Source organism: Canis lupus, chromosome 11 (genome assembly GCF_011100685.1).
Source record: "Canis lupus familiaris isolate Mischka breed German Shepherd chromosome 11, alternate assembly UU_Cfam_GSD_1.0, whole genome shotgun sequence".
NCBI lineage: Eukaryota > Metazoa > Chordata > Mammalia > Carnivora > Canidae > Canis > Canis lupus.
Genome location: NC_049232.1, coordinates 54,728,342 through 54,738,398, shown reverse-complemented (window position 1 = coordinate 54,738,398; position 10,057 = coordinate 54,728,342). Strand labels below are relative to the sequence as shown.

Genomic DNA, 10,057 nt, shown 5'->3' with positions numbered 1-10,057 from the left:
AAACTCTGTTGTGCCCACAGTGAGTGAGGACCAGGAAATTCAGGTTATACATGTTTCTAGAATCAGAGAGAATGAGGAAATTGAAAAGTTCTCCAGTTCCGGTGTTTCAGGAATTGGATAGGGTCATCCCACTCAATGGTGCCAGTCATTTCTCAATTTCCAAATAATGATAATAACATTAAATTCACGGAGAGAATTTTCTGAATTTAAATTTTTTATTTGATATTTTCCTTAAAACTCTAGTGCTTGCAATTGCTTATCTACTTTTGAGTGGAGATTTTCACAAAATAAGTGAACAAATGGCAAATGGTGAAATAAATATTAATAAGAAAAAGAATAAAATTGCAAGTTCAACAACTTTTCCATGAGCATATGGTTTTTACTATATTTTGCATACAGAAAAGAGCCATGTTTCCCTCAAGTAAACTGTTTTTCTGGTTCCCATTTGCATGTTTGTTTTTTTTTAATTTTTATTTATTTATGATAGTCACAGAGAGAGAGAGAGGCAGAGACATAGGCAGAGGGAGAAGCAGGCTCCATGCACCGGGAGCCTGACGTGGGATTCGATCCCGGGTCTCCAGGATCGCGCTCTGGGCCAAAGGCAGGCGCCAAACCGCTGCGCCACCCAGGGATCCCTCCCATTTGCATGTTGAGATTTCCCAGTGAACTACAAAAGGAACAATGATGTCCAGACACTCCATTTCTGAATGAAGTTGAGGTCCACGGCTCTAGAAAAAGGCAAAAAATAAGCCATGAAACCCGAGAGTCCAAATCAGATGACCCCACTGCCCTCTGTGGCCCAGTTCAGACACCTGAATTCCTGTCAGAGTTGCCCTCAATTCCTCCCCCAGACCTGCTAAATCAGAACCTGAATTTTAGCAAGATCTCTAACATGGCTCATGTGCACGTTAAAATCTGAGAAGCACTGTTCAAAGAAAGGGGTTTAAGGATGGGATTGATTAGGGCACTTGGGTGGCTCAGTCAGTTAACTGTCTGCCCTTGGCTCAGGTCATGATCCCAGGGTCTTAGGATAGAGTCCCACGTCGGGGCTCCCTGCTCTGCAGGGATCTGCTTCTCCCTCTGCCCTTTCCCCCACTCATTCTCTCTCTCCTTCTCTCTCTCTCTCCCTCTCTCTCTCTCTCAATAAATAAAAATCTTTTAAAAAAATAAAAGAATGGGGTTGATCACAAGCATGGGGTGGGAGTACGTTAGGCAGGAATGTTTCTTTTTTTTTTTTTAAGATTTTATTTATTTATTCGTAAGAGACATAGAGAGAGAGGCAGAGACATAGGCAGAGGGAGAAGCAGGCTCCCCACAGGAAGCCCAATGCAGGACGCTATCTCTAGACCCGGAATCACGCCCTGAGCCAAAGGTGGATGCTCAACCACTGAGCTAACCAGGCATCCCTAGGCAGGAATGTTTCTTGAAGCTGATTCCTGGAAGCTCTGTGTGTGTATGTGTGTGTGCACACACGTACCAAGGAATGTGTCTGCCCACAGGTATGTGGAAATAAACAAAGAAACACCGATCTTGGTTTGCCCGGAACAGTGAAGCTATATAAAATGCTTTGTCCTTAATACACATGAATATACTTTCTCATTCATTCATTTACATACTACACATATTTTCACATGCATCAGTGGCATACATTCATATGCAGGCACATGTTCCCAGGCACACCTGTCCACTCGCTTGCCTGTACATAGGCACATGCATTCACACACACACCCAGGCCTGGGGAGACAGTGATGGTGCTGCTATTCACAGGCCCATTTCCAAAGTGTGAATAGTGTGCCATGTGTTGCTACCCTGGCTGGTATGTGGCTATCTCCAGATCCTTCTGTCCAGATTGCTGGAATTGTGCTGAGCTCTGCCCCTATCTATAGCAACCCATTTCCAGAACAGCCTCAGGATGAATGAATCACTGCAATGTTTATCATCTTGCCATGGGATGGCTTCTGTCTCTATCCCATCTCCCAGTATGTGAGTCATAGGACCTCATGTCCTTTTTGATATGAAAGGTGCTTTAAAGATCATCCCTTCTGACCTCCTTAATGTACAGAAGACTGAGGCCCAGAGGAAAATAGGGATTTGCTCCAGGCTACCCAGAAAATCAGAGGCAGAGCTGAACTTGAACCCTAATCTAGGGCCAGGGCTCCTTTGACCCTTTGCCCCACCCAAAGAAGACCTCCCTCCCCAAATCCTGATCCCACTGCTGGTCCTTCCTGGAACAGTACAACATAGTGGCTACAAGTGACCATGAGTATCTAGTGACACACTGGTCCCACACAGGGACCAAGGGGTACTGCTGTCCAGCCTGTGAGCTTGCCCCACTGCCCTAATTCCCCCATGCAGGCCCTTCAAATGAATCAACATTCCTAGGTCCCCGGGAGCTCAGGGAAATGGAGCCAGGAGATGAGACGGGCAGACAGCAGAAGCAGTCAGAGCCCCAGAACCTCCTTTATCTAGAAAGCAAAGATGGCTCAGTCATTCCATAAATATCTTCTTTTCTCTCCATGCCTACTCTGTCTCCTGCCAGGTCTCAATCTCTCTGACTGGTATTCAGACCCATGACAGGCATGGTGGTACGGAGAAGAATCAGAGCTGAGGCTACCACATCCCCCTTGGACCCACCACTGCAACCCAGTGTGGGAAGAGCAGAGAGAACTCATTGGAGGAGCACTTACCAGAGCAGTGGATATCCAAGCAAGTCTGGCAGAGTTAGCCCCATGAAGAGGGGAGGAGGGGGCATTCTAGAAAGAGGGAGAGTAAGCACAAAGGCCTGTAAGGAAAAGTGCTTTGATCATTCATTTAGCATGAGTGGGGCAGAAATGCAAAAAAAAAAGAGGTCAGAAGACTAAAAGGACCATCTAAGCAGGAAGATGGCAGCATTGGGTAGGGGCAATCTATGTCCCAGGAGCTCCCTGGAGGTACTCAGGCTGTCAGAAACAAAACACACCAAGGAACATGCATATCAGTCCTCTATTAGTACTAAAGGGGAAACTGAGGCCTAGAGAGAGGTTGAGACACCCCAAATCACATCGTGGGCAGAAGCAGTATGAAAGCCAGAAACTCAGCCCCCTAACTAACAATCTGATTACAAGGTCACATCATTCCTTGTTGCTTGTAAATTTTGCCCATTCCAAGTTTGGGTATCAAAACATTTCTAGAGAGAGTAATAAAGACACTTTTTGTAGGGGGAGCTTTTCTTGCTGGAAACAGCCTGACAAAAGCAGAGATGGTGGCCCAGGGAGACCCACAGCTGAACAGATGTTGCCTGACCAGGTTGGAGCTGGATGCCTTGAATGCCCAGGCATCTGCAAGGACCCTGTGACCCTGGGGTAACACGCCATCAGGGACAGCTTCAGTAGGACACCTTCTCTGGCCTACCTCTTTGCATAGTGAAGGGAGGGCAAGGGAGACTCCACAGCCCCTCCAGCTCTGAGACTGCGTGAGGCACTGAGCTAGAGGAAGCCTCTAGAGACAGAACAAGCAGCTTCAGGTCCTGCTGAGTGTGTACTTGTCAGGGGGGTTATCTCAAGAGAGAGGAATCAATTATATTTAGTATTTTCTGCCCCATACATGATTCAGTTGAATAAAGAATGTCACCTTTGCTGTAAAAATCAATTGTAATAAGTAAAACACTTTTACACTCAACAAAATTCTTGGGATACACAAGCATTAATTAATAATGCTGCTGCTCCATCTTTTCCATCACCACTAACGCCTATTCAAGAGGACATAGGGTCAAAGAATTCCCAAGATGAGGAAAACTAGCACTAGCAATAGCACAAACAAGAGGAACAGAGAAGATTATCCCAGAAGACAGGCAGAAGGGACCATGCCAAAGCCCAGGCAAAGCCCTCAGCTGCCCAGCTCAGCACAGGTATCAGCAAGTGGACCCAACACATAACTCTGCCATCCGGGACTCAGTTCCCCCATCTGTATAATAATGAGGCTATTGACCCTTCCAGCTAACATGTTCTGTGACTCTAGAATCTAGTCTAGGATTGACAAACTACAGCTTGCACACCTCACAGCCATTTCTGCATAGCCAATGAGCTAAGAATTGTTTTTACATTATTAAAGGGGTATAAGAAGAATAGAAAATTACAAAGAAAGCTATATGACACGGACTGTATGTGGCAGATAAGGCTTATAATAGTTATTATCTAGCCTTTTTACAGAAAGTATGCTGATACCTGATGTGGATAATTTTGGATTTATGCTCCTGCCCCATTAGAGTTCATGGAACTCTTTGGGATAGGCAGGATTTATCATAGGCTATGCTATCATTGTTTAATTCTCTCTCCTCTACTGTCCTGTAGCTCTGGGAAGGCTTGCACCAGGGCACTTCTAGACCAGAGCATATAATGGATCTTCAGTCTGAATGAAGTCTGTGCTTCTCACGTCCTTGTAGCCTGTACACGGCACTACTTGGGCTACACAATTACTTCTGCATAATGTAGAATGGAACCATATGCTTATTTTATCCAATAACCATTACTGAGGGTTTTACTAGGACAAGGTTTCATGCTAGGCTGGTGTCCAGGCCTGGCTCTTTCCATCAGGAACTTACAATCTAATAAAAAACATCAGACAGGGACACAAATAACTATAATACAAGCTAGACCACGATTCATGCCCCAAAAGAAAGTTAGAGAAAGTGAAATGCACACATGAAAGGGAGAGGTAATTATATCTGAACAGGAATTAACACTCCACTAGATAAATGGGCAAAACCAGGAAAAGACGACTCCCAAAAGGGAATACCTTCCTTTTTTTTTTTTTTAAACATTTTTTATTATTTACTTATTTATGATAGTCACACAGAGAGAGAGAGAGAGAGAGAGAGAGAGAGAGGCAGAGACACAGGCAGAGGGAGAAGTAGGCTCCATGCACCGGGAGCCCGACGTGGGATTCGATTCCGGTTCTCCAGGATCGCGCCCCGGGTCAAAGGCAGGCGCCAAACCGCTGCACCACCCAGGGATCCCGGTCATACCTTCTAATAAAACAAATATATGGGAAAATTGTCAGCCGTAAGGGTAGTAACCAGAAAAATACTAACAAAAAGTACAATGAGATATCTTTTTATGATTATTAAAATAGTAAAATTTCTATTTCAAATCATAATGCCCAGTGCTCTCAATGGTACAATGAAATGACTCTTGCACACTGCTATTAGATGGGGGTAAAATTGAATAACTCTTTGAAATAAATTTGATAATGATATTGAATATAAAAATATATGAACTTTAAGATCCAGGCATCCCATTTCTAACAATTGGACCAAAGAAAATAATTCAAAATAAGGAAAAGTTTATATACTAATATATGACATTACTACAGTAGCAGTTATTTGGAAGCAACATAAAATCTCACCATGGGATTCTCTTCCCTGGACCCCTTTTCTATACCAGCCACCTGACTATTTAATGATAACTCACGTTAGTAGAATAGGACCTTGTCCCTACAAACATAAGAGGAATCTTCTCCCTGAAAAAGGGGGACCAGTCTCTGGTGGGTGCCCGGACTGACACAGGTAAAGGTTGGGCTCAGTAAGTAGGTGTTTTCTGCCACATGGACAGGAAAAACACAGGAGATTGGTCAGCTGAGGGAAGAAGGAAAGAATGAAGTTAACACAGACACAAGGTACACCTCATAGCATTTGCATCCCTGTTCCAGAGGTCCCCAAAGCCTAGCCACATACCTATTGTTGGTTTCTGTGAGATGCCTCAATATCCTCCCCACAAAGATCCTTTTTATGCTTAAGCTAATTTAGGTTAAGTTTCTACATGTAACTATTAAAAATTGTGATGAAGACTATAGACACAACATTGGAGAAAAGCCTTTGACCTAATAAGGGTTAAAAAATAAAACATTTACTGCATTACAAATGTGTTACAAATTCAAAATTTGTGGACAGAAAAGGTAGAAAGGAATACATTAACATGATAAAAGTTTGCCAGCAGTGGGATAGAAGTGATTATTTTCTCTATTCTCATACTGCTGTGTTGCTTTTCCTAAACTTCAAAAAAAAAAATTCTGAGTGAGGAGATGAGTCATAGACCAACACAACTGTGATGTCCAGCTTGTTGCTGGACAGAGGGCAGATACAGGGCCATGGAACCCAAGGGAAGGATATTTTTATTACCTCCACCTAGAGATCAGAGAAAATGCCATGAAGGAGGCTGTATCTGAAATGGGTTTTTAGGTAAGAAGGGGAATTGAGATGGAGAGAAAGCAGAAATGAAAGCTTGGAGGCAGAGAGCACCTCGTTTGGGGAAAGATGTACCATTCCTCAGGCAAGAGCAAGCCAATGCCAAGATCAGTAGGAAATCAAGCTGCAGTGCAGAAGTTTTAAAGGGCTGACCTTCAGCCCACAACAGCCCCGTTGCTTTTTATTTGGTCAACACAGTGATCACTTATTTCTAAATTAATTGCTATGCCTCTCATCTCTAACTCAACTCCTCTAAGTTCTGCTTTGTGATGCCGGGCCTAGGACTCTTATTCTGCTTGGCCAGTTGGTACGTTCTTAGCCTCTGCAGATAGAGGGTGTAGAGGGAAACCACATGGTGGAGAAGTAAGGGATACACACATCCCAGGTGGGAGCAGTCACTGATTTAGCTTTAATTTATAAGACTGTTCACACACCATGTGATCCAGCACTCCCACTCTAAGGTACATCTTTGAGAAACCCATGTGCATCGGGAGACATGCCTGAGAATGTTCATAATGGCATAATTCATGATAGCAAAATATCCCTCCCATAGTAGGGAATGGGGAAAGGGGAACAGGATAGACAGTGTGCCCTGGGTTTGGACATTCTCTTCTTCAACTACCAGACCCCAGAGCACAAAGCCTCATGCCCTCCCTCCAGCAACTCAAGATAACCATCACTGCCCAAGGAGGGCCTCAGTTTACTGGCCAGAGGATGACAGAAAATCTGCTTCCTTTCTCTAACGAAAAATTAAACAAAACGAAAGTCTCAAACCTTTAGAAACACAGGCAGTTTCCTCCCTGGGTAGGGAGCTTTGTAGGCTATGCTGAAGCCTGGGAAGAAAATGCTTTTGTTCCTTCTGGAAAGCCCACAGGAGTCAACAAAACAAGACACCAATTAATTTTTCAATAACATAATCTGTTAGATATCCAGAGATATCCAGTGTTAGCCAAAATCCAATGTAACCTGCTTTAAAAGAATAAGACGTATCTCCCCATTGCTTAAATACAAACTAAAAGGATAGAAATCTGCACACAGCAGGTAAGTAATGATTTCAGGGTGCCAGGAAGAAGTGTGTCTCATGAGTGAGAGGGCTATGGAAATGCATCATGGAGTTTTGTTTTGTTTTGAGTCCTGTGTTTGGCTCAGGAATGACCCCCAAAATATCCAGGTCCTAATCCCTGAACCAAGGAATGTCACTTTATAGGGCAAATGGGGCTTTGCAGGTATGCCAGGGAAGCTATCCTGGATTACCTGGGTGGGGCCTCAACATGATCACAAGTGTCCTTATAAGAGGGAAGTAGAGGGAGACGTCACACAGAAGAGAGGAAGACGATGTGATTGTGGAGGAGGAGGTTGAAGTGATGTAGCCACAGGCCCAGAGATGCCCACAGCCACCAGAAGTTGAAAGAGGCAGGGGGCTGGAGCCTCTCCTTGAATGTGACTTAGCCCTCTAAGATTCAGTTTGAATTTCTGACCTCCAGAACCCTAAGAGAATAAATTTCTGTTGTCTAAAGACGCTAAATTTGTTAGAGTAGGGGCGCCTGGGTGGCTCAGTGGTTGAGCATTTGCCTTCGGCTTGGGTCGTGCATCAGGCTCCAAGCAGGGAACCTGCTTCTCCCTCTGCCTATGTCTCTGCCTCTCTCTGTGTCTCTCCTGAACAAATAAAATATTTAAAAATAAACAAACAAATAAATAAATTTGTTAGAGCAGCCATAGGAAACTAACATAAGCCGACTGCCAGGACCCTGTGACTTCATTGGCAGCAACCTTCTTTACCTAAGAGACTTGAATAATTGGGTGGCCCCTTGATTTATCTGTAAGGTATAAATAATTTGTGTCTTGGAAGAAGGAGGAATGTGAAACTGAATAGGTAAACTGAGGTCAGATCACAAAGACCTTAAATGATGAGCTAAGGATCTTGGCTCTTTATCCCCAAATTTTGGGAAGCCAGAAAAGGTCTGGAGTAGGGAAAAGATGTGAGGAGATTTTTTTTAATGCACCTTAGCTCTGTAAAGAAAGAAATGGGAGGCAGCAAAATAATAAGCCAAGACACAGAGAAGCAGCTATTTCTATCATGCAGGAAAGAGACAAAGATGACAGGACAGGTGAAAGGACACTCATGAAGGCCTTAGGTCCTGGCCGAGAAGGGAATAGTGGCTTTTATAAGGGAAGTAGAGGAGGGCAGGTAATTTTCAAAAAGGACAATCCAGGTTCCATCTGGTTTGGATGACATATGCAAGAAAAGGAAGGCATTTGATCACACCTCCCTGCATTTATTTTTATTTTTTTAAGATTTTATTTATTTATTCATGACAGACACAAAATGAGAGAGGCAGAGACATAGGCAGAGCGAGAAGCAGGCTTCCTGCAAGAAACCTGTTGTGGGACTTGATCCTGGACCCCAGGATCATGCCCTGAGCCAAAGGGAGACGCTCAACAGCTGAGCCACCCAGGCATCCCCCTGCATAATAGCAAAACCAACTAAATTATTCACTTACAAAGAGAAAGTCTTTTAAATTCCAAAAAGACCAGTGCAACTCCTGTTGGTGCCATGGTCAGTGAAAGCAAGCTTGCACACTCACTTTGAGACAAATTTTGAATAACATTTCACATGGGCCTTCGTGTGATCAATGCAAGTGGGACACAGATGTGGGGCTTTTATAAAAGAGGTGGCCTGGTAAGGAGAAAGATGTTTTAGGCTGGAAGGCAGGAGCTCTTAGGTTCAGCCCTGGCTCTTCCATTAGCTGTGTGGCCTCAGACAAGTACTTGGCCCTCTCTGGGCATGTCTTCTCCTAGATCAACAGTATTCAAACTGGGTGGCAGAGCTCTAGAATTCTGAAAAGGTGCCAGGGACCATAGAGGCCTGGCAGTGGGTAGGGGGTCCCTCTCCTGACTCCTGGAGAGGCTGGTCAAATGTGACAATATTTTCCTTCCTTCAGCTGATACATACTGACTCCTCACTCTCTGCCAAACACTGTTCTGAGTTCTTACCTGTATTATTTATTTTACAGATGAGGAAACTGAGTCACAAAGTGATGAAATGACTTGTTTGATGTTGCGGAGCTCAGAGGACAGAGCTGGGATTCACACACACACACACACACACACACACAGAGTCTGGCTCTAAGGCCTGTGGTTTAAGAAGCTTGCTTCATGTCCCCACTTACTCTCTCCCTCCTCTATGCTCCATCACCCCTGCAATACACTGTCAGACTCTCCCAGGGTATGCTGGAAGCAAGTCGCGGTTCAGCACCAAGTCAGGCTTACCTCTGTCCGCCCGTAGAACACAGCCTGGCCTCATAGGCTTGGCCCTTGGTGACCACTACTAAGGGGCTGTCCAAATGAAAATTTAAATGGGGGAGGAGGGAGTCCAACAATGAGATGGTTCCTCCACCCACTCACTAGGCATCAACTCTGTGCCAGACCCTGTAGACATAAAGAGGAATCTGACTGGGCCCCTGACTTCCGGAAACCCAGCCTGGCCAAGCAGACAGATCCAGAAGCTGATAAGAAGCCCTGTATACTATTGTCTACCGTCACCCAGACAAACCCTGCATTACACTGGCGAAAATAATAACAAGATTGCAGGAAACCTGCCTGTGCCCCTGACAGCCAGCCTTCTCCCCAGACTTCTCCCTTGCTAGGGAAGGGAGGAGGAGGGTAGGCAGATGGCTACACTGGCCAGTCAGCCTCCACCCAAAAGGCCTTTCATTCCCTCATTCAGCCAGACACAAGCTGAGCAGTGTCAGATCTGGCCCTAGAGGGCACAGAGAAGATAGGTCAGACACAGTCCCTGCCCTTGAGGATTTCATGGGCCAGTGGGCCTGGTGAGCT

The 10,057-nt window shown here is 44.8% G+C and overlaps 1 long non-coding RNA gene across 1 annotated transcript; it reads right to left on the bottom strand.

Annotated features, from left to right (window-relative positions):
- Positions 1 to 253: 253 nt before the first annotated feature.
- On the bottom strand, positions 254 to 9,611 carry LOC119873950. Its single transcript, XR_005367023.1, has 3 exons — positions 9,491 to 9,611; positions 2,688 to 2,753; positions 254 to 728 (listed from the first exon to the last, which is right to left on the bottom strand). It is a non-coding gene; the product is annotated as an uncharacterized LOC119873950 (long non-coding RNA).
- Positions 9,612 to 10,057: the final 446 nt, after the last annotated feature.